Source organism: Macaca thibetana, chromosome 4 (genome assembly GCF_024542745.1).
Source record: "Macaca thibetana thibetana isolate TM-01 chromosome 4, ASM2454274v1, whole genome shotgun sequence".
Lineage (NCBI taxonomy): Eukaryota > Metazoa > Chordata > Mammalia > Primates > Cercopithecidae > Macaca > Macaca thibetana.
The window spans coordinates 115,686,890-115,711,321 of record NC_065581.1 but is presented as its reverse complement, the minus strand read 5'-3'; the positions used below and the strand labels follow the sequence as shown (position 1 = coordinate 115,711,321).

Sequence of the window (24,432 nt, the reverse complement as noted above, 5' to 3'; positions counted from 1 at the left end):
TCTAGATAGCAGACCGTCTGGAGAATAGAGAAAAGAAAAGAAAACCCAAAACAAACAAACAAAACAAAACAAAAAAACAAAACCACATCAGCAAAGTTACAAATGTGTTAGGGAATTTGGAAATGTAGACGTGGATAAAATAATGTTCTTTATCTTGTACAAGACCTCATATTTTAAAAGTTACACTTTTATTTCTTTATAAACTTTGGGGAACTATAGATGAGAGGAAAAGTTTGCCCAAGTAGATTTCCAAAGCATTTGGTTTCATAGAGGATTTGGGGCAATATACCCTTTATTAGGGAATCAAACCTTTTCTTTTCGTAAGTTCTATATTGTGGAGTCTCATAACTTCCTCCACTCTCTGACACCTGCTAGTGCCACAAAAGTTAACAGTATTTTCATCACCAGCAGCAATCCCTGTTAACAGGCATTGGGAGGCAAGCGTTGAGGCTCAGGGTCTTTCTCCATTAAGTGTGACAATGAATTCTTGCAGAAGTTCTTTTTAAGTAATATATGGAGGCTAGGGGTGTAGGGAAAAGTGTAAGGGACCAGAATGGAAAACGCCTGTGCTCATTGTCCTCAAAGCACTTGGTCTTGCGTAGGGTACTCAAGATTTCATAGGCCTAGTGTTTCATGGCAGAATTAGAAGCCAGACCTGACTGTCAATGAAACTTCCCACCCAGCTCCTAAAGTTTTGGGGTTCTGACACCTTTCTTGAGGAAGGGAGATTCTGGGAGGAGGAAGGAGCAAAGGTACTACTGAGGATAAAATCAAGAAATTTCAACATATATTGCATTAACATTTTCACTTTATATTTCCAAACAATGAGGCCTGATAAATTTGGGTGGTCAGCTGGTAGAAGGGTGAATTCTCAGCTTCTGCTCAGGAAACTAGGAAGAACTGAAAGATTGAACGCTGCTTCTGTTACTAACTGATCATTACATTTCTGACTGATGTGATAGGTTCAAAATGACATCATTGTGAACTGAAAATAGGATACCCTTGGCCAAATTTGTTCCCTGTTGTCTTGTCACGTAAATATAATGATTTTTGGGAAAAGTGGGCTTGTGGTATTTTGGATGGTCTAAAATATACCTTTAATAATATAAGGCCACTGTATCTGCAGAATTACTTTCCCGTTTTCCTCCATTCTTTTATTTTAGTGTCTGTCAAAACAAAACTCGTGGTTAGTAAACACATCCTCTCAATTTCCTCAGCCAATTTTGGAAGCAAGTATTTTTCTTAAATGTGAGTTCATGTAAAGTCAAAATTTTCCAAATCAACATATGTTTATATCAAACACTTTTCTTTACAGAATATTATTTCATTATACTTATACAATATTCTATGTCTGACACACAATGGCCACTCAATAAATATTGGTTGAATTAATGACCCAACCTATTGTATCAAACAGGTAGTGTGATACTTAACATATTGAATATTCTCACAGGAAAGCCAAGAGATAGTAACATTCTTAGTAAAAGCTAATATTTATCATGCATGTACCAGTCAGTGCATACACAGGGTGACATTCAATCTGCACAGCAGCACTGTTGGTAGGTTCTATTGTTATTTCCATTTTCTATACGGGAAAAATGAAGGCAAAGAGTTATGAAGGACACATAGCAAGCAAGGACTTCAACCCATGTCTGTCTGATTGCAGTACCCATTGCATAGCACTATGGGCAGTTTAAGGAGAAAATGGAAGGACAGCCAAGATGCAAAAGGGAATCTAAAGATCTGGACTGGCTAAAAACGATCAATCACATTTATGTCCATAATTCCACCTTCCTTTTCTTGATACTTGAACTCTGAGTATCTTGAGGAGCCAGCAGAGAAGAGAAATAATTCAAGCAAGTGGTCTGCTTTAACTCTACCTTCCTGTATTACTCCGCACTATGCGGCCTCCATTTACATAGGGAACTAGACCCTCCCTGAGCTGGGCAACAACTGGGAGTAATGTTGGTCAGACTCGCATCTCCTGGGTGTTTTCTCTTTCTTTAGCAGTTGTGCTGTGTCTAGGCTACTGGTTCCCAATGTGGGTCCTTGGACCTGCCGCATCAGAATCACCTGGGAACTTGTGACAAATGTACATTCGAAGGTCTTATCCCAAAGCTGCTGAATGAGTCTGGGCACAGGGCCCAGCAATCTGTGCGGCAGCAAGTCGTCCAGGTGATTCCAACGCAGAGAATTTGAGAACCGTTGTTGTTGAGCAAAGTATTGCTTTCAGGAGGCTTCCCATGTGTTTGAGAGAAAGGAGGAATGTCGGGGGGGTGGGGTGGGTAGATTTATAAAGTATTTAAAGGTAATAATGTACATGGTTTCACTTTTTAATTTCACCTTTTAAAAATGCACCTTCTTTGCTACTTAAGCTCCACTGTTTTGAGGGAAGGACCAGCCAACAGCACCCACCCCAGCTGGCTTTAGACCTTCCGAGGTTAGGAGAGGTGTGATGTGGGGAGTAGGATGACGTGGGGCAACCGGAAAGCATAGTATGGGGAAGGAAGAGAACAGAGTCACTGATGATCTTTTCTCTTCCGCACAGGAGACAGCGGTGAACAGTCCTTCTTCCTAGTCAGTTTGGGGAAAGGCAGAGCATGTTCTCCTTAAAGAATGTTCTGCTGTAACACATTTGAAAAGAGTAAAGGAAGTGGTGGGGAGGAAAATCATGCAAGGATAACTGTTATCTTGACTTCCCACCCTCAGATTGGATGGAGGGGGAACACAAACATACAATGGGGTAAATAGAAATATATAGCAAATGCTACACTTAAACTTGGAGACCACAGTCTTTCCAATTCAGTGATTTTTTTTTTTTAAATGGCATTCAAACTTTGTTTTGCTATGGAAAACAAACAAAAAATCAAATAAAATCTCCCCCAGAAATTAGGTTATGATGCAGCCTTGCTGCCAGTAGCCTTATTACTTATGAGCTGTGGAAATATCAAAAACTTGGAATAACACTCATTACATTGATATAAACAGAATAAGCCAGATGGCTTACTACTGATCTTGTACAACCGAGAAGCTCTAATGATTTATCATCCAGCCTTGGATATGTGATTTAGACTTTATGGGAGCTAAACTTTGGATTCATTCCAAGCTGATATGCTTTCCTTTCCATTTTTAATTTATACCACTTTAAATGGAGATATAGAGCTTTAGTTCTCAGAATTGCCGATCTTTACATATATTATATATGAGCCTGGCAATTTAGAGTCAAAAAATGAAAAGTATGTCATTTTATTGAATTTGAAATTCTCTAAGTTTAAGTGCATTTAAAGGAAAATGTGAAAATAGAGGTCCATATCTGTTACAAAATAGTTTCTTTGAACCTTAAAAGCCGAATTTTATTTTTCTTCTGCATTTCACACATGGTATAAATATAGTACTTTCGGCTCCAAACAGTAATCTAGGAATTGAATGCATAAAATATGATGTTATCAATAGAAATTGTTGACATAGAAAAAATGATATTCTTGTTCATAGTTACAAGTTTATATTGTGGGGTTGGTTGGGGACACAGTGGCACTGTATTAGAGAAAGGATAGAAAATGGAATTCAGCTATGGTAATCCGTCCTGTAAACAAATAGCATGAATGGTGAAAAGCACTCTGCCTTGTAAACTGTTTTTTAATGTAGACTAGTCTCAGTATGAATTGTCTAAGAACACATATAAATGTGGATTATCTAAATACTGTCTTTCTTCAAATTCCCTGTCATCAATCCAGGCTTAAGACAGTGGTTAGTTTTGTTTTGGAGAAACTGGAAAGAAAGTGGTCAAGCTTTTTGAGTCCCAAAAGAAATAGTATCTTTTGCTTCCTCAGAGGGAGGCTGAAGGAGCAGAAACAGTAACTTGGCCTGCAGCTGTACTGGTGGGTGTCCATGATGGACAATGAAAACACATCTTATTTGATGGATTGTAGCTGCTAGAATTATTAGGAGTTACCACTTGTTTTTCGGAAAGAAGTAAGACTTTACCACAAATGAATTTTGTCATAAGTATATTTATTTGTATTAAATAGAAACTCGGCTTTAAGCAAACAGTGATATACATAAATCCCTTGTTTTATCAGAAATAGGGACAAAAACACTAACATTTCACAAAAATTCTTATTTGCAAAAGTCAGTGTAGCAACTGTTTTGCAAGAGAATTCCAAATGAAGTACATTTTGGCATTTGCTATTAGTTTTTAAACAGCTTTGTTGAGATGTAATTCATATACCATATAATTCACCCATTTAAAATTTTTAATAGTTTAATAGTTTTTAATATATTATAGATATGTGTAACCATTACCACAATTTTAGAAGATTTTCATCACCACAAGGAGAAACGCCATACCCTTTATCCAACACTTTTGCACCATCAACCCCAACCCTAAGCAACCGCTAATTTACTTTCTGTCTGTATAGATTTGCCTATTCTCGGTATTTTATAGAAATATAATAATATAATATGTGGTCTCTTGTGATTGGCTTCTTTTACTTGGCATAATGTTTTCAAGGTTCATCCATGTTATAGCATGTGTCAGTACTTCCTTCCTTTTTATGGCTGAATAATATTTCCTAAGAATTTTTTTTATTATGGAGTAAAATGTTCCATAAAACTGTATGGATATACCACATTGTGTTTATCCATTCACCCATTAATGGACATTTGGGTTGTTTTCACCTTTTGTCTACTGTAAGTAGTGCTGCTATGAACGTTTGTGTTGCAAGCCTTTGTTTCAACACCTGTTTTCTGTTCTTACAAGTATATACCTAGGAGTGGGATTGCTGAGTCATATGGTAATTCTAGGTTTGACTTAGTGAGGAACTGCCAGGCTGTTTCTACAGTGGCTGCACCATTTTACATCCCCCCAGGAATGTGTGAGAATTCCAATTTCTTCACATCCTCACTGCCATATAATAAACATGATTTGTATATTCTTAACACTAGACCCTTTTCAGATATATGATCTTGCTATTAATTTGAGGGTTGGGAAATAAACTGACTTAAATACAGTTCTGTTATGTATTGTTCACTACATTATAGGTATTCACCTTATCAAGGAGCAAGAAATTAGTTTTTTATGTAAATGAGTTTTAAAGTGTTAAGTACGGTATCTGAGTATATTGTAAAACCTAAACAAACTCTAAAGAGGATTGAAAACAAGGACCTGTTCTAAAGAATCCTGGGACTCTTGTTTTATAGTTATGGATTACTTTGAATATTGGACACTTTACATTTATCTCAAAGATATGATAATTCATGGATAGTTAACACCTGTTTTAGAACTGTCATAAAGATTGCTGTGACTTGTATGTGGAATATGAGTGTAGCTAATTTTTGAATAGTAGATTATAGTACAATGGATATGTTTTGTCTTTATATCTCCTCACTGGAATGGAGCTGATGAGCTCAGCAGGGGAAAACACTTGGGTCCATTATGTTCCTTATATAATATATGAAGCAACCAAGGAAATCTTAAGCATTCTCATGAAATTGGAATTCATATACAATTTATTTTGTATTCATGTTGTGGTATAATATGAAGGACAAATATATAGGAATAATATTTGCTATGTTTATTTCTCTTTAGTAAAGTAACTTAAGAGTTTTAAGAAGAAATATTGTTTTTATAAAAATTACAGAACATTTTAGTACGTTTTAAAAAAATATATATAATCAAAATAAGAAGCTCTAAAATAACAACAGTCAGTTAGATGCTGCTTGGCCTCAGTTTGAATAATTGGTAACACTCTCTGAAATGGTCTGCCTCTGTGTCCCTACCCAAATCTCATCTTGAATTTTATTTCCCAATTGATGTCTTTAGCTTATTTCTTCCTTGCTCTTTGAAGCTGATGCTCCAAGCAGATACATTACAACCACTTATGACATATGAGTACATATAGTTTTGTTTAGAGAAAGTTGCCCATTCTAGAGTGTAGTGGGGCCATCAGAGCTCACTGCAGTCTCAACCTCCTGGGCTCAAGCCATCCTCCTACCTCAGCTTCTTGAGAAGCTGGGACTACAGGCATAAGCCATCATACCTGGTAACACAAACATTTCCTTCTGTGCACAGAGATAACTGTCCATTTCTTACCTTTGGGCATTTAGAATTACACTTTTAGAGCTCTCTCTGTAATTAAGAATATCTGAGGTTAATTTAGAGATTTGTGTGCATGCAATTAGAATGCAAACTTCTTGTTACTTGTCATTTTCTGAAATCCTAGAACAGTTGTTTTGGGAGTTTGCAGAATAGCAGTTATTTCTGTAGGTTAGCGTCTTCTTTAGGTAGCAATTTGTGTTAAATTAGCCAGTATGTTTCATGCATGACTTTAAGTCATGAAGGAGATGAGACCATGGAATGATGTGATTTTTGAAATAGGGACTGAACAGAGTTTAACCTAGAACTGCACTATGACCATACTATAAAATTAGGTCTCAATGCACCAAGCCATTTACACTTGTTTGGTGTAATAACCTTAAGTTATGGCTTTGATTAGGCAATAATAACCTTAAGTCATGGCTTTGATTAGGCAATTCTTAGTTCATTCATTAATAGATGATCTAAATGAATGATTACCTTTAACTGTACTGCATTTCTGGAAACACCATTGCTGTTTTTTAGTACAATGAGTACAATTTTCATAATCTTTATGAAAGAAAAATGAGAATATTCTGAGATATATGAATTCCTTTGTTCATTCAACAAATATTCACGGAAGGCCTTCCTTGGGGCAGAAGCATCAGGAACTAGGAAGGATATAGGTTTTGGAGCAGAGCTCTGGGTGTGAAGCACTGTGTTACCATTTATTGTGTGGGACAGCTTGAGCAATTTTATTAACTTCTCTGAACCTCTGATGTTTCGATGTATACAATAGGATCAATAATTGCTGTTTTACAGGATACTTCTCTGACCCAAGGCCTGTCGTTTAAATTCAACAATTGTCAATTTTCTGAGCTTGTTCTTTGCTTCCCTTTAACTCCCTCTTCATTTAGCACACATACACATATGAGTGCATACACACACTCTTACCAGCACACAGCTGGGGGAGTATGCAGATTCCCTGATAACCTGGCTTCCAATGGAAAGAATCAATCAAACCCAGAAATACACAATTACTTAACTAGTATTTTTGTGGCTTATCTTGCTACTCTCAGATTGGCAAGGGCTCTTCAAAACCTGACAGGTTCTAGTAATTCAGCCATCCCACTAATTATATATATGCACACCTTCCTGCTTCTTCTCTTCTGCTTCCTGGAAATAGTCTTTAAAGGACACATTCTTTGCACAGCCTGATTTCCTCTGTTTTGAATTTATTCACACTACTTTTTTTGTTCCTGCATTCACAAAATAAAAATAGCTGTGTGGAGGGAGTATGCTGGAGCTTACTCTCTGGGATAGCCAGCTGTTCTAGGATTGCACTAGTGATCCATAAGCTACACCCTTTCAGAAATAATCACAATGCCAGGCATACACTGTGCCTGCTCCCAGAACTTCCCCCATTCATGACGAAACTACCACATCCAGTAGTATGCCCGCTTTCTTTTCTCAGTTCCCACTTCCCTCTCGTTGGTAGTCAGAGCAAGAGCAGTGAACCGCAGAAGCAGATCTTGTGTCTTCACCAAGAGGCTGGTGAACTTGCTTGTTTCCCATGCTCAGCCTCTCTGTGTTGCCTTGCTCTGTTAGCCTCCAGTGGGTGTTGGGGCAAGTGAGAGCCATACCATCTGGCATGGCTGGTCACCCAGTTCCTTCAGCAGTTGAAGGCAAATGCTGATTTTACATTATTTCGTAGAAAGTTGTATTTGGTTTGGGGACCTTAAAAACCCTGACCTTGCCATCCAGCACACAGCTTCCTGCTTTAACACAAAGGCTGTTTGATATGAATGCCTTTCCATTGGATAAGGAGAACTGTCAGGCAGAGCCATGCAGCTGGATGGAAGGGGCACTAGGCCTGGGTGTGCAAGGAGTCCCGACAATAAGTCAGTGGTCAGTGTTAAGTCATGTGAGCCTCCTAGGCTTCAGTGTCTTCATCTCTACAATGAAGGAGTTTCCTCAGATCCATGATTCTCAGCTGTTTCGTTCTTTAGGACCCTCATCCATAGCAGTGTTTCCATACGGTCTTGACTGCCACTATGGGGATACATCTCAGTGGCCAGGAGAGGGAGAAAGGGCATGGCATTGGAAGTCCTTTAACAAAAGTCCCTGAGCTCACGCCTGTAGTCCCAGCACTTTCAGAGGCCAAGGTGGGCGGATCACGAGGTCAGTAGATTGAGACCATCCTGGCTAACACGGTGAAACCCCATCTCTACTAAAAATACAAAAAATTAGCCCGGTATGGTGGCAGGCACCTGTAGTCCCAGCTACCAAGGAGGCTGAGGCAGGAGAATGGTGTGAACCCGGGAGGCAGAGCTTGCAGTGAGCCGAGATCACGCCACTGCACTCCAGCCTGGGCAACAGAGCGAGACTCCAACTCAAAAAAAAAAAAAAAAAAAGTCCCTGAGGTAATTTTTCTGTGCACTCCCAGGGGAGAGCGTTTCTTTTCTCTTTGGAATCACGGAAGTAGATCGTTCTAAGATCTCTTCTGTTCTTAAAATCATGTGCTGAAAGAGACAAGAGGTCATTTAATTGTAGCAACTGAAACAATTATAATGCTATTTTTGTTAGACCTAAACACTTACTTAAAAATTGCAGAAGTCCAGTGACTAAGACAAGTAGAATACACAAAAACATTTTAGGCCATCATTGTCGTCATTTTCTGAGCCTTAATCGTAGTTAAATTTTTTCTAAAATTAAAATCAGCAGTGCTTTTCCTCCAACTCCGCCAGAACTTGCTCTAGAAATTAGGGAAAGCAGAATGTACCCAGAAAGTCTTAAGAGAGAAGAAGCAGAGTAAGACATGGGTTTCCAGAGTTCAGAGTCGCTTTTCCTCCGACTCCACTAGAACTTGCTCCAGACATAAGGGGGAGCAGAATGACCTCAGGAAGTCCAAGAGAGAAGCAGCAGAGTAAGACATGGGTTTCCAGAGTTTAGAGTCTCTCTGTGTGGTAGGTGAAAGCTGTGTTATTGATGAGGATTTGCATAACCTCCTCCCAGTTGCCTGCTACTGGCCATCCCATTTCATTGTGGGCAACTCCAGTGGATAAGATGATTCTTCACAGTGTGGTGAGCTACTCCTTTCTAGCCTCCATCCATTTTTTTGCTAGTTCTTCTGGAAGCTACATAGGCTTGTCTATTGGACTATATAGTCTTCAAATAATTGAAGATATTAAAATGACTATTATGTCTACCCCGCTCCGTTACACACATAAATCTTGTCCGGACAAATAGGTCTATTTACCAGTACTTTCTCATCAGAAGTCATTTGAAGACACAGAAAGTAAAAACCACAAAGAAACAAAAGAAAACTATATTAAAGTGAAACCTGAACAATAACACCCCATAAACCTAGCAAAAAATTTAAAAAAACCCCAAACTGGGGACAGACATCTCCCCAGGAAATGGAATTAATATTCAGATCTTTAAAAGTTCAGTTTATCAATGAGAAAAAGATAACTCATGAGATAAATGGGCAGAGTACAGGAGCAGTCACAGAAGAGGAGACACGGCTGGCCAGTAAGCACAAGGAGAAATGAAGTTGTTTTGATTCCCTTACACATCTTAACCCCCTTCCTCTGTCTACATGGCCCTTAAAAGCCACAGAACTGAACAATTTTCCAGTTCCCTCAGTTTGTGAGCCTACTTTGTGCAGTGGTATGTTACTCTTAGAAGGCATCCTCTTCTAAGCTGTGGTCTTTGAGAATGACTGCTCCTCCCACTGCTGTTCTGAGGGTGTTGGCAGGAGTGCAGCAGAGTCTGGCTTCAAGGCCCCCAGTGGGCTGGCTGGAACCCTGCTTCAGCTCCTCCAAGCACGTGTGGCCAAATTCTGGGAGCCACGTCAGTGTGGGTTGATAGGTCCTATGAGACGCCCTCTCTGCTCAGAACACAGCCAGTAAGCCATGGGCAGATCACAACAAACAGCACCCTGCCTTGTGCTCCGCCTCCCTCCATCTACCACACTGCTAAGTTCCTAAGAAGCTTAGGGGAGAAGGAACTGCTGTGGTGCTTAGAATGCAGCGTCTTGCCTGGAAGTATTTTCTCAATCTTCGAGAAAACAGTGGAACTGACTCATTTGGTCAGAGCTTTACAGAAATGTGATTGCAGATCTCTTGCAATTTCATTCTGCTTTAGTGTCAGAATTCATCCGACAACGTGCCAAAAAAAAAAAAATGTGTGTAAAATCACATACAGATTTAGACACTTCAAGAGGAAGTTATTTTTACCACAGTGGGGAAGAAACCAGAAAGTGCCGATTGGTGGAGAAGGCCGGGCAAGGCTGAGGAAGGAGGGTGGGCACCTGAGCAACCTGGGCCTGGGTGCACTCACCCCTGCAGCCTTGCCAGCCTGGCCCAGGGATTGTGGTGCGGTCACCTCTTAGCAGGTGGAGGGAGGAGTTCCTGTGTGGAAGATCTACTCGAAGGAGGAGAATGTTGACATAACCCCCGAGTGTGGAGCCAACTTCAGCAGTGCGGGGTTAACATGGGTTACTCTTGAAAATGTGTTGCCTGCTCTCCCAACAGCCCATAGAAGCAGCTCCCTAACAGCTGCATGGGACACAAAGGTAAAAATGGAGAAACGATTCCAGAAAACCACATAAATATAAAAACCAAATGGCGCAGTATCTTTATTTTGTTTTAGCAGATGACAGGATTAAGGCCACCTTGTTTTCTTTGCTCATGCATTTCCCAACTCAAAAGCCTGTTCTTGTTTGCTTGTAGAGCAGAGATCCAAGGCCTGAGAGAGCCTGAAATGTTTGTAGTTACATTCTTCATTCGTGCTGCGAGATAAAGAGTTTTCCTGGAAACTAAAGGGAGGGAACAGGAAATATTTGTTAAGATCCATAACCTCTGGCTTTTGTCTCCTCTTTTCACGTGGGCAAAGGATATCTAGAGCTACCATTCAGTGATAATATTTTGGGTCTCATAAGATGGTGAATTGTTCAAATGTATTTGGAGAATACTTTATTCAAACATCTTTGTCTTTCTCTCCTATTCCTTGTGGCTGAAGAGAGGCATGTGCTTTTTATGTGAGGGTCTTGAAATGTATGCAGTTACCATGGTGGTACTCTGTCTCTGACCCAAACTCTGGCATAGAGTGTGTGTTTAGCCATGTTTTCAGGGGTGCATCCTAGCGAGGTCAGGCGAAACTACTAGAGCTGAATTTGGTTGCTGGGCAGGCTTCTATCTTTTTTTTTTTTTTTTTTAAATAGATGCAGGGGGAATAAGTGCCGTTTTTTACATGGGTATATTGCATAATGGCGAGGTTTGGGTCCTAGTGTACCCATTACCCGAATAGTGAACACTGTACACAAAAGATAATTTTTCAATCATCAAGCCTTTCTTCCCTCCCTGCTTTTGAGAGTCCCCATTGTCTGTTATTTCCCTCCATATGTCCATGTGTACCCATTGTTTAGCTCTCACTTAGAAGTGAGATTGTGTGGTGTTTGATTTTTTGTTTCTGAGTTACTTCACTTAGGACAATGGTCTTCAGCTCCATTCATGTTGCTGCAAAAGATATGGTGTATATAGACCACATTTTCTTTATCCAGTCATCCGTTGATGGACAGTTAGGTTCATTCCATGACTTTGCTGTTGTGATAAACATACAAGGGCAGGTGTTTCTTTGATATAATGATTTCTTTTCCTTCCGGTAGATACCCGGTAGTGGGATTGCTGGGTCGAATGGTAGTTCAATTTTTAGTTCTTTGAGAAATCTCCATACTGTTTTCCATAGAGGCTGTACTAATTTACATTCCCACTGGTATACATGTTCCCATTTCTCCCCATCCTTGCCAACATCTGTGGTTTTTTGACTTTTTAATACTAGTCATTCTGACTGGTGTGACATGGTATCTCATTGTGGTTTTAATTTGCATTTCTCTGATGATTAGTGATATTGAGCATTTTGTTCTTCATATTTTTGTTGGCTGCTTGTATGTCTTCTTTTGCAAAATGTCTCATCATGTCCTTTGCCTACTTTTTAATGGAGTTATTTGCTTTTTTCTTATTGAGTTGTTTGAGTTCCTTGGATAGATTCTGGATATTAGTCCTTTGTGGGATTCATTTTTGCAAATATTTTCACCCATTCTACAAGTTGTTTGTTTAATCTATTGATTGTTTCTTTTGCTGTACAGAAGCTCTTTGGTTTAATTAAGTCCCTTTTGTTTATTTTTATTTTTGTTGCTTTGCTTAGTCATATATTCATTGCCTAGGTCAATGTTCAGAAGAGTTTTTCCTAGATTTTCTTCTAGGATTCTTACAGTTTCAGGTTTTACCTTTAAATCTTTAATGCATCTTGAGTTAACTTTTTATATGGTACGAAAAGGGGTCCAGTTTCATTCTTCTGCATATGGCTATCCAATTTTTCCAGCACCATTTATTGAATAGGGTATCCTTTCCCCACTGAATATTTTTGCCAACTTTGTTTCGATCAGTTGGTTGTAGGTATGTGGCTTTATTTCTGGGTTCTCTACTATGTTCTATAGCTCTGTATGTCTGTTTTTGTACCAGTACCATGCTGTTTCAGTTACTATAGCCTTGTAGTATAATTTGAAGTCAGATAATGCTATCCCTCCAGCTTTGTTCTTTTTGCTTAGGATTGCTTTGACTATTCAGGCTCTTTTTGGTTCCATATGAATTTTAGGATTTTTTTTTTCTAATTCTGTGAAAAATAACATTGGTAATTTGATAGGAATTGCATTTAATCTATATGCTAATTTGGATAGTATGGGCATTTTAATGATGTTGATTCTTCCAATCCACACACAGGGGATGCTTTTCCATTTGTTTGTGTCATCTACAGTTTTTTTTCATCAATGTTTTGTTATTCTTCTTGTAGAGATTTTTCACCTCCTTGGTTAAATGCATTCCCAGTAATTTTATTATTTTTTGTGGCTACTGTAAATGGTATTGAGTTCTTGATTTGATTCTCAGCTTGAACATTGTTGGTGTATAGAAATGCTACTGATTTTTGTACATTGATTTTGTATCCTGAAACTTTACTGAAATAATTTATCAAATCTAGAAGTCTTCTGGAGAAGTCTTTAGGGTTTTCTAGGTATAAGATGATGTTATCAGCCAACAGAGACAATTTGACTTCCTCTTTTCCGATTTCGTTGCCTTTTATTTCTTTCTCTTGCCTAATGGCTCTGGCTAGGACTTCTACTACTATGTCGAATAGGAGTAGTAAGAGTTGGCAATCTTGTCTTGTTCCAGTTCATAGGGGAAATTCTTTTAACTTTTCTCCATTCAGTATGATGTTGACTATGGGTATGTTGTATATGGCTTTTATTATTTTGAGGTATGTTCCTTTGATGCCTAGTTTGTTGAGGGCTTTTATCATGAAAAGATGTTAGATTTTACTGAATGCTTTTTCTGCAGCTATTGAGATGATTGTATGGTTTTTGTTAGGCTTATATCTTCGTACTTCATTTGTTTTATGGCATAATGCATTTCTGTGCCAAAATATAGCCCCTCTTCGCCAGATTTTTTCCCTGTCACCTTGTGAGAATGATAGTTGACTTTGTTAATTGCAGAGTAAGTCTTGCTCACAGGCTTATTCTTCATTGAAGTCTCACATCAATGAGCCTTAAAGGATCAGAGACACACGTTCTCCACTTGCTCTCACCCACTCACCCACTTGCCCTCCTTTACATTTAGTTTGGCAGCCTTCCTCTGTTGCCTTTTCCATCTATACAGGTTCACTCCTTCAACAAATGCTTATAGAGTACCAGTGATGTGCTGAGTGCTGAGATAATCACCATACTCATGGGACTGTGTTGTACCTGGAGGGACAGAGAAAGACTTAAAATCCCGTATGAGGTGTGATGAACAGGGAGAGTTAAAGGAGGTAGTAGAGGCAGAGACTGGTCGTGCCTGGATGTGGTTAGACTGATTATCTCTTTCCTAAAGGCCCTGTTGATGCTAGTAGATCAGGGGGTTCTCAATCCTGGCTGCATGATAGAATAACCTGGAGAACTTTGGAGAATACAGATATGTATTCATTTGGTCAAGGGTGTACGTGTTAAAAGCTCCGTGGGTAATTCTAATATGCAACCAAAGTAAAGAACCACTGTAGTAGATACAGGGTCGGAGAGTTTTGTTTGCGCAGCAAATCCTTTTACGGTACTATTTAGGGATGCTTTATCTTAATCTATAATCTTTTATTTGTCTATGACTTATAACACTTTAGCTTACAGCTTCTCTATGTTGGCATCTCTCAAACTTTAATGTGCATGCAAATCACTCGAGGATTTGTTAAGCTGTAGATCCTGATGTAGCAGGTCGGGAGCTGGGCTTGAGATTCTGCATTTCCAGCAAGCACCCAGGTGTAGCTGAGGTTGTAGTTGGAGGGCCACATTTTGAGTAGCAAGGGTCTATACCATAGCATTTCTGGGAAATAATGAATACCTGTAAACAACCAATGTGTCAGGGATCAGCTTAGCTCATTAAAGATCTGTGCTGTTAAGCATTTCATAGGTATCTTTTAAACTGAATTTTCGTTCACCAGTTTGGTTGTACCAATTTAAGAACAGTAAGTTTTTCTTAAGTGAGAATCACACCCTTGTGTGATTTCAAGTTTAAAATGTCTGTTTTTGTTCATCTTTGGAAACTGTAGTATTAAAACGTAGGCTATTTGGAGTTTTGTGAACATGTAGATTTTGACCTAATGTCAAGTTTGTTAATAAGCATTGAGAGCAAACTAACTGGTCTTAGAGATGAAGTTTCTTCAAATAGTTATTGCAGATTCGGTACCGTTTTACATTGTGATGGTGAGGCATAGTATCAGAATTCATTACCACAGGTTCCTAACATACAAATATTCCAGGTAAAGGTTTTTTTTTTTTTTTTTTTTAATAGCCAGAGAAAATAATTGGATGCACATAGAGTGAATAATTAGAATGACTCTGTGTAATTCTTTAAAACACAATTTTAAGAATTAATTAAAACTGTTAATACATGCTCATTGTGAAATATTGGGATACAGGAAAACAGCACAAAGAAGAAAATAAAACGCACATTAATTTCTTTGTTCACAACTGCTTTGGTTACATGCTTCCTCCACTCTGTAGTATCATAAGTATCATTTCACATCTTTATATACTTTTTTACAACATTGGTTTTCATGGTGGTAGAGTAGCCTGTGAATGTACTATTAATTCCTATAAGAAGGCTTTTTTGATAGTTGGCCTATTTCCAGTTTTTTTGTGGTTGTAGATAAGGTTGTGATGAACATTATTAAATTGTTGCAGACTTCCCTATTTCCTTGGGATAAATTCCTCGACTTGGAATTGCTGGTTAAATGTTTAAACTGATTAAACATTTAAAAAATGTTTAAACAATTTTTAAACTGATTTTACAAATTGGCACACTGATACAGATTGATACAGATTTGTATATTTCACTAGGAGTCTATTACCTGTTTTGCTTATACCCTTAAAAACACTGGATGCAATCTTTTAAAAATCCCTTACTCATTTGATTGGTGAAAATGATACTCTTATTCTTTAATTTGCATTTCTTTCAATATTAGTGAAAGTGAACCAGTTTATGCTTGTAAGACATGGGTCTTTTGGGAATTGCAGTTTTAAACTGCTTTTGCAATTTTTCCCTGTAGATATGATCCTCTTTTATCAATTCTAAGAGCTCTTTAGAGATGAAGGATATTAACCCTTTGACATACATGCAAATAATAATTTCCTGACTTTTTATTTGTCCTTTCGTTCTAAAAGTCAGTTTCTTTTATTTTTCCTGTGCATTAGTTACATTTTCGCATTTATTATTCTTTTCTTTGCTTTTTAGAAAAGCCTTATATACCATCAGATACATATTCTCTATATTTTCTTCTCATTCTGTTGTTATTCCACTTTTCATTTACTTTTTAAATTCCATTGGCATTTATTTTGGTGTAAAGTAAATTAACTCAATTATATTGCAAGTCTATCTGGGAACAAAGCCGTCATTTTGAATGATATCCTTCTTTAACAGTAAATGAATTCTTAAAACATTAAAATGAATTGATTTGAGTTGAAAGCTTTTTAGAGGACTTTTGAAAGCCCTGTTTGTTGTTTGAGGCTAAATTTTGGCAGTGGGAGTGCTTCTGGTCCCTCTTCACGATGCTAGAACCTGTGCTCTGGCCTCTCCCCTTCTGCTGCCTCTCTCAGCTATGATTCTCAGCACAGGTCCACAGATGCCCTTGTTTCTGGAGAGAACTTTTGTTCCCACATCAGTGGAACCTGTAATTGCTAGCTCTTAGGCCAGACAGACAAGGCCACTGTCCTCCCTGGACCTCTGTTGCCTGGATTGCCCATGTGCAGGATTGGGCAACTGTATGGATCTCAGCCTCCTGGATTCCTACTGGGTCTTGAGCAAAAAATGTAACCCCTGGACAGCTGCTTGCAGCCTTACACATACACCCTTTGGGTGAGCTCCTCAACAACAGCCTGGCTGTCTATTTGGGGTATCTCAGGAACAGAGACAGCACTCATTTGAACGCTATTTGTATAAGCAGCTAGATGGTGATCATTTGTTTAGCTCCTGTGAATTGTAGTCCTTTTTAATGTCTACAAAATTCAAGGCACCACAGACATTTAAAGGCCAACAAGGTGGACCAATAGAGCTGCATTTTCTGTTTAGGAAATTTTCTTCTGTGAATTTGCCTTTAACAGGATGTTTCATATCACAAGAGGCAGTGTAGTGTTAACAAAGCATTGGGCTTCAAATCAGAAGTCCTCTGTTTATATCCTGGCATTGCCACCGTGCAGCTGTGTGACCTTGGGTAATTCACTTAACCTCTCTGAGTCTCTGTTGGACCTTTAGAGGGACTCTTTCTGTTCTATAACAACCACCATCAAATTATAAAGAGACTGCTGTCTGGTATTCTCCAGCCTGGAATATTGTGGAAATTTGCATTTGTAATACCTGTTAATACACATACATGCCTTCAGTTTAATCAGTCACTCAGAAGCCTGAGCAGAGCAGGTGGCAAATGGGAGTATAGGAATGTAGGAGCCCGTGTGTGTGTGTGTGTGTGTGTGTGTGTGTGTGTGTGTGTGTGTGTTGTCTTCAAACAAACTCATAAAAATTCTACAGCTAGGCATTCACAAACAGTGGTTGTTTGTTGTATAGATCCCTACTCTTTCTGTCACTTATTTTTTTTTATAGGAAAAGACCTTCTAAGATTATGTAAATTACATTTTAGTTACTGGCTATTCTTATGCATTTCCTGTTCTTTCAAAGGACTAGATAAAAATTTTCTGTATGTCCTAAGACCTAAATTTAAATTGTAAATTTAAATTGTAAAGAATGCCTCACTTTAAATTGTAAAGAATGATTAAAAGTTCTAAAACATTCACCCTGCGATCATTGGATAAGATTTTAATTTTTTCAAGGTTAAAAAAGTTGAGTGTGCTGATGACAAAGGTTCTTGCAAGAGCTGCTAGTCTAGGCTCTGATACAGATGTATATAAATTCATCATTTTCATGCAGACATGATTGGTAATAGAGATTTGCCCACATAACATGGGGAGCACAGAGGAGAAGGGAGAAGGATTCAGGGAAAAGGTGACACTTGAGCTGGGCATTGAAGCATAAATAGGCGTTTTCTATGTAAAGCTGTGAGAAAAGGGCATTCTAGATTCTAGAAGGAAGAGCACGTGCAAAGGCAAGCCACTGGGCAAAATTGTGGCATTTTTGGGCACACAAAGCAGTACAGAGTGGCTGGCCAGAAACCATGGTAGGGGAAGGGAAGAGGGTTGCTGCAAGGGAGGCGCCTACAGTAAAAAGAACTTGTATGTTACACTAACTGGTATGCAATGGGAAGCCGCCAAACATTTTTAGACCACAGAGTGAGAGCAGATTTCTTATTCACAAACTCAACTCTATAAACAGAAAGGAAGAGCTGAAGCCACGGGAGAGCCTAGGGCAGGTGTCTGATACGGTCCTCATATTTGAACAGTGCTTTACAGTTTATAAAGTACTTGCACCTTTATTGTCATGTGCACCTCTTCCCTCTCCTGAGTGGTGGGTTTTAAGCTCTCTTTGCAGACAAGGAACCTGAGCCCAGAGACATGAAGGGCCCTGGGTTGCTCAGCTGGCGCAGTGGGCAGAGGGAGAGGTCTACATCTCACCCAGGCCCTTTACCTTTTCGCCTCACGCACAGGGAAGCGTATTTCAGCAAAATACTGAAATATTTTCCCAACTTTTAAAATGAGATTTGACTTTCAAAGTACCTTTAATCTTGATTTAAAAAAAAGTTTGACAAGACAAACAACTTTTACCCTGCAGGTATTGATTTAGTAGAACAGAGTCATGTTGCTCTGCCTTGTTGCTGACATTTTCTTGTTATGATAGCATTCTACAAGCTGATGGTTTGTTTTTTCCGATTAGCTAAAATGGAAAGAAAAATCTCCAGTGTGCTTTTATTAGGTTAGGATATAACATATCTTGAATTTACGTTCCAGTTATTTCAATAACTTTGATCATACCATTTTGTCGTAGACTAAGTTGGCATTGAGGCTGTAATTTCTTGCTGTTTGAAAATGACTCTTTATTGAGTAAGGCAGATCTATTTTCTTGTGCCATTATTGAAGATTATAAAAGTGGCTCTGCTTCCATCTTACCTTAAGCCACATAGGCTGTGGCTGTTGAGCTTGCATTCTGAGCGTAGCTTTTTGTAGAGCTGTTCAGCCTTCCAACGCTTGTTGGATGACATCCAGCCCCACCCTGTTCTGCCACCTGCTCTGGAGAGGTCTAAAGCAAAATGTTCCAGTCATTTTTGTTTTTAAACCAGAAGCAAGTTTCTACATCTTTAATCGTGTTAAAATATAGTTGGAAGAGAGTAAGTCTAGGTCACAGAAAATTGAATGGTGCTGAGATGGAGTGGGTAGGTGGATAGTCCTTTAGATAATGACTCGACTATTAGAACTTAAAGGCATCTTGTTAGAGAAGAGATGAAGAAGAAAACAGTTCAGACGGGTGCTCCATGCCCCAAGTGACCCTGTCCGGACTTACACATGGTCTAGTATTTATTGGATGATATATGTTTACTAAGGTAATTATAACATGTACCTGAAATGAGAGAGTTTTTGCAGCTAACTACTATTACAGCTGAATTTTCTGGAAACCAAAGCAAAAAGGGAATGAAATGTGTCATATGTTACCATTGTCCAGTCTAAGGTGCACACTAGCTCACTGGGAAAGGATGGCCTCTCCTCTCTCTTCCTACCTCCCCTAAAAGGAGATATCTATTCAATCTTAGAGTATCGTAGGGACAATACCTTCTTCAGTATTTTTTTCTGCAGAAATGGGGACATGTTCTTCATGAGGCTGCACTATACACTGGCTCTTTATAAAAGTGAAAAGCATAATATCAAACCACAGCTCAGCAATGGTATTTCCCTGGGGAGCTGAGCCTTTATAGTTTAGGTGTCTTACTTTTCATTGGTTTTATGTGTTTAGAAAGGAGAGAGCAGTAGAATACTGAGTTTGTGCCTGGTGGCTTCTCTCTATCGGTTTCTGCAGCCTTATTTTTGGCAGGAATAGGACAGCAGTCAGTTGAAGGATGCTACGTGCCCAAGGTATAAAAATTCAGTGTGAATCGCACTGGGTGGATGATTAAGGAGCCAGGCGATGTGCTGGTTCCTTCTTCCCTCTTACTGAGCAGCCTGCTTGGGGTTGACTGGGCCTGATGGAGAACTTACCTTGGGTGGCCCTTCTGAGCTTTTTTTTTTTTTTTTTTTTTTGAGTTGGAGTCTTGCTCTGTTGCTCAGGCTGGAGTGCAGTGGCACAATATCGGCTCATTGCAACCTCTGCCTCCTGGGTTCAAGTGATTCTCATGCCTCAGCCTCCTGAGTAGCTGGGATTACAGGTGCATGCCACCATGCCCGGCTAATATTTGGCATTTTTAGAAGAGATGGGGTGTCGTCATGTTGGCTGGGCTGGTCTCAAACTCCTGGCCTCAAGTGATACTCCCGCCTCAGCCTCCCAAACCGATTACAGGCTGAGCCACCGTGTCCAGCCCCTTCTGAGCTTTCAGTGTTACTCCCCATCCCTAAGACATGAGATCTGGGCCAGAATCTTTTCTCAGAGGGGGAAATTCTAAATGAATGTATTTTGAATGTCATAAAACGTTAGAGGAACGTTTAAGAAAAGAGCAAACATACTTCCAGTTTTACAATAGTTGTCAGTTAGAGGATGGAATTCATTTTGCTATTTTTCTACATTAAAAATTTTTTTTTGAGAACTTCTTTTTCTAATTCAGCAAACTTTTGCAAGTCTTAACATAGTCTAGGCATTGGTAGGTGCGTGATCTCACAAAAGTAAGGAATTTTTTTAAAAAATTACAGAAAATAGGATCTATTTTGAAATAATTATAAAGTGGGTTACAGTTTGAGACTTAAACTTCCATATCTTTTACTTTTTACCTAAATTTATATGAATTTTAAAATGCTGATTGTTGGCCGAGTGCGGTGGCTCACGCCTGTAATCCCAGCATTTTGGGAGGCCAAGGCGGGCGGATCACCTGAGGTCAGGAGTTTGAGACCAGCCTGGCCAGCATGATGAAACCCCGTCTCTACTAAAAATACAAAAATTAGCCGGGTGTGGTGGCAGATGCCTGTAATCCCAGCTACTCAGGAGGCTGAGGCAGGAGAATCACTTGAACCCGTGCCACTGCACTCCAGCCTGAGCAACAAGAGCAAAACTCTGTTTCAAAAAAAAAAAAAAAAAAAGGGTCATTGTTTTTCATGTTTGGAATTATATGACACATGTATTAAGAGTCTAATTTATTTTTCAAGTATAAATGAGGTAAATGCAAATCCCAGAAGACTGTTTTCCATGCACACACAAAACCACATTTTTTTTTTTTAGTATACAAGAAAAGGTAAATATTCAAATCCTTTCCGTTGGGTGACATTTTGTTGACATATTTTTATAGGGCATCCGTACTTTTGTTTTACACTGAAGAAAAGAACAGTGTGAGGGACAGATGTCACAGTGAAGGTGTGAATTTGCACCAAATGCCAGGTTTAGGGCTCAGAATAGGGGTTTTTTGTACGTGGGGCGCCATGCACACAAAGACTTCCGGGGGGGCGGGTGTCAAGTAGGGATTGTCTAAGAGGAATCAAATTGCCAAATGTCTGCTGCCAGATTATTCTTCTCTAAAACTGATCTCCCTGAGAACTTGCCTTGCAGCCCAATTCCCACCAGCTCCCCTCTGTCCTCCCTGACTTTATAAAGAAACTTATCTGACTCTGTCCTGGTGTCAAACACCTCCAAGTGCCAAAGGAAGAATTCAAAATCCTGGCATGAAGAAAGTGAATGACTAGTGACTACCACAAACCCTTTTGCAGGTCACATGGTTCCTATTCTTGATTTTCAACCAAAGTGAAGGAGGATCTAATCTAGTTATCCCCTCAGGTAGATCACCAACAGATCACTATGGGATTTAGAAAGATGTTAAAGAAGCGTGTGACATAGCTATAACTAAACACTCTCCGTTCCTCTCTTTGTTAATGCGAACAAGGTTATAATATATGATAAATATAATGAATAAATAGGAATGAAATTGAAATCAGTGAAATTCACTTATAGAAAAGGCCCTATTCAATGTATTTATGATCAAATTCCACTTTTGATTTTAATTATTTGTGAAATGTGTAAAATATTTATGTTGTTTTGATTAACTGTGAAACAAAGGTAATCTTGGTAATAACTCAGATTCAGGATATATAGTTTAAACTCTTAAAGCATTATGGTCACAAGAATTTTTTTTAATGAATTTTACTTTGCCTACATAGATTTGTCGTATAGAAATAGAACAGAGAGATCAATACAATCATTTCAAGCATGAAGTGTAATCTGTTAGAACAAAAATCTGTGGGGGGAATGGAATGAAAACACAAGCTGAAAAGTTTGTTACTCGGACTTTCTTTTCAGCGTTTTTTAGAGGATTTGAATTTCAGAGAAAAATGAGTGCATGAGGCCAGGCATGGTGGCTCACGCCTGTAATCCTAGCACTTTTGGAGGCTAAGGCAGGCGGATCACCTGAGGTCAGGAGTTCGAAACCAGCCTGACCAACATGGTGAAACCCTGTCTCTACTAAAAATACAAAAAATTAGCCAGGCATGGTGGCAGGCACCTGTAATCCTAGCTACTGGGGAGGCTGGGGCAGGAGAATCACTTGAACCTGGGAGGAGAGGTTGCAGTCAGCGGAGATTACACCACTACACTCCAGCCTGGGTGACAGTGAAACTTCATCTCAAAGAAAAAAAAAAAAAAAGAAAGAAAGAGTGCCTGAAAGAAAAGCTTGTTAATTCCTCCTTGACTTCATAATGATCTCACCTCTAACAAGGGTTTCCCAATATTGAGAATAACTTAAACATATGCTCTCCTCTCCATCCCTCCCAGGGCCCCCCCTCTACCTGAGGTAACTAGTGTTCTTGGTCTTGTATTTATTGTTCTCTGCCAAGTTTTGCAGGGCTTGAATATGATGCAAATTTGAGAGCTTCCTATAGGACAAAGAATAAAACATTGTCAGTTAAAAAAAAAAAAAAAAAATGCCCACTCCAGTGCAGTGTCACTCAGCCTGAGAGGCGGTGTGGAGAAGGGGAAGTTAGGATGGAGCGAGGCAGTGGTCTTTACCAATGGCAGTGAAATAGCTTCCTTTTTCAGATTTTACAAAAAAATGTGAGCATGTGTGTTTATTGTTAGAGTCCCTCCTCAGACTTGGAAAGGAGCACATAAAAGTAAGGGCTTCTGAAATTTAAGCTTCAGCAGTGACTGTGAAACTACCTCTATGTATGTGTATGTGTGTGCATGTGGGTGTGCATACATGAAGCATACACGCACACATCCCTGAAAACTGTGTTGGTTTTAGTTGGTTTTAACTTTTTTTTTAATTAAATTTTTTATTTTATTTTTTTTGAGACAGAGTTTCACTCTATCCCCCAGGCTGGAGTGCAGTGGTGCGATCTCAGCTCACTGCAACCTCTGCTTCCTGGGTTCAAGCAGTTCTCATGCCTCAGCCTCCCTAGTAGCTGGGATTACAAACATACACCTCCACACCCGGCTAATTTTTTTTGAAATTTTTAGTAGAGATGGGGTTTCACCATGTTGGTCAGGCTGGTCTTGAATTCCTGACCCCAGATGATCCGCCTGCCTCGGCCTCCCAAAGTGCTGGGATTACAGGTATGAACCACTGCGCCTGGCCTGGTAAAATATGAATTTTATACCTTGTTGTAGGAGAACAGGACATACATATTTGATTGTTGTTGCTATTGTTTTATAACTCGGAGGAATTATGAGCTGAAATTTTATTAGTTACACTTTATTTTCTGCATTTTTTAAAAGACATGTGCATTCCAGAGAATTGTCCTTATTTATTTGGCTGAATTAATAGGGCAAATTTGCCTCCTCTGCAAGAAAAAAAATAAACAACAAAGACAGATCTGTTTAAATACCAGCCTGGTGTTGTTCTATGTTGGAGAAATTCTGGCTTTTGCTTCAGACCTCCAGTCCTGGTTTGCAGAAGAGGAGCACTTTCTGGTTCTCATTCAGGCACTTAGTGGATCTTCTTCCAAGTTTTTGAAAAATATGACCATTAGCTTACATTTTCCTATGTGTTCAATCCTTTTCTCAGCAAAAGTGTTTGTGGTGGATTTTTGAGGGTGGGAGTGTGGTCAGTGACGCAACTGGGCATTTCAGGGACTTGGAAATAAAGCTGTTTTATTGTGACTACCAGTTTTGTGCAGAATCATCTCATTCTTTTCTGCACGTGGTGAGTTTTGAAGTGAAACTTAAAGTTTAATGAGATACAGCAGCTGGAGTTGGGCATTTTGAAAAGAGGTAAAGGGAGATAATTGTAGTAAAACATAGTGTAAGGCCTTACTTATCTGGAATAGCGTGGAGTGAAGAGCCCCAGATAACGATGTTTTCTAGAAAGTGAGAGTTTAGAGCTTTAACCATCATTCCCTCCCCCCTTTTATTTAACCATTTGTTGGAAATCTCTTTAAAACGTATTACACATGGTTTTCTTCTCCAATGGAACTATTAGTCATCGTTTGAATCTTGTAAGACATCGTTTCTGGAATCTGGCTGTGATCCAGCTGTCTCCTCTGGGTCCGTCATGGTGAGTGGGACCCGCTGTCCCGCCCTTACCTGGCCTTGATCTGTGCTGCTGGGTGCACTCTTGGGTCTGTTGTAGGTTTGCATCTCCTGTGTGGTCCCTTGGCCTTCGCCCTGTAATCAGGTGGCTGGTAGTAGCAGCTCCTCCCCATCCCGCTAACCTGCTGCTTCTAACAGGCAGTAAATTCAGGGAGCAAATACAGAACGTGTTGGAATTTG

At 39.3% G+C, this 24,432-nt stretch overlaps 1 protein-coding gene across 1 annotated transcript in view; it reads left to right on the top strand.

The window, feature by feature from the left end:
* Positions 1-24,432, top strand: part of UST (uronyl 2-sulfotransferase) — a 317,391-nt gene that overhangs the window by 1,410 nt on the left and 291,549 nt on the right. The gene's annotated exons all lie outside the window — the stretch shown is intronic.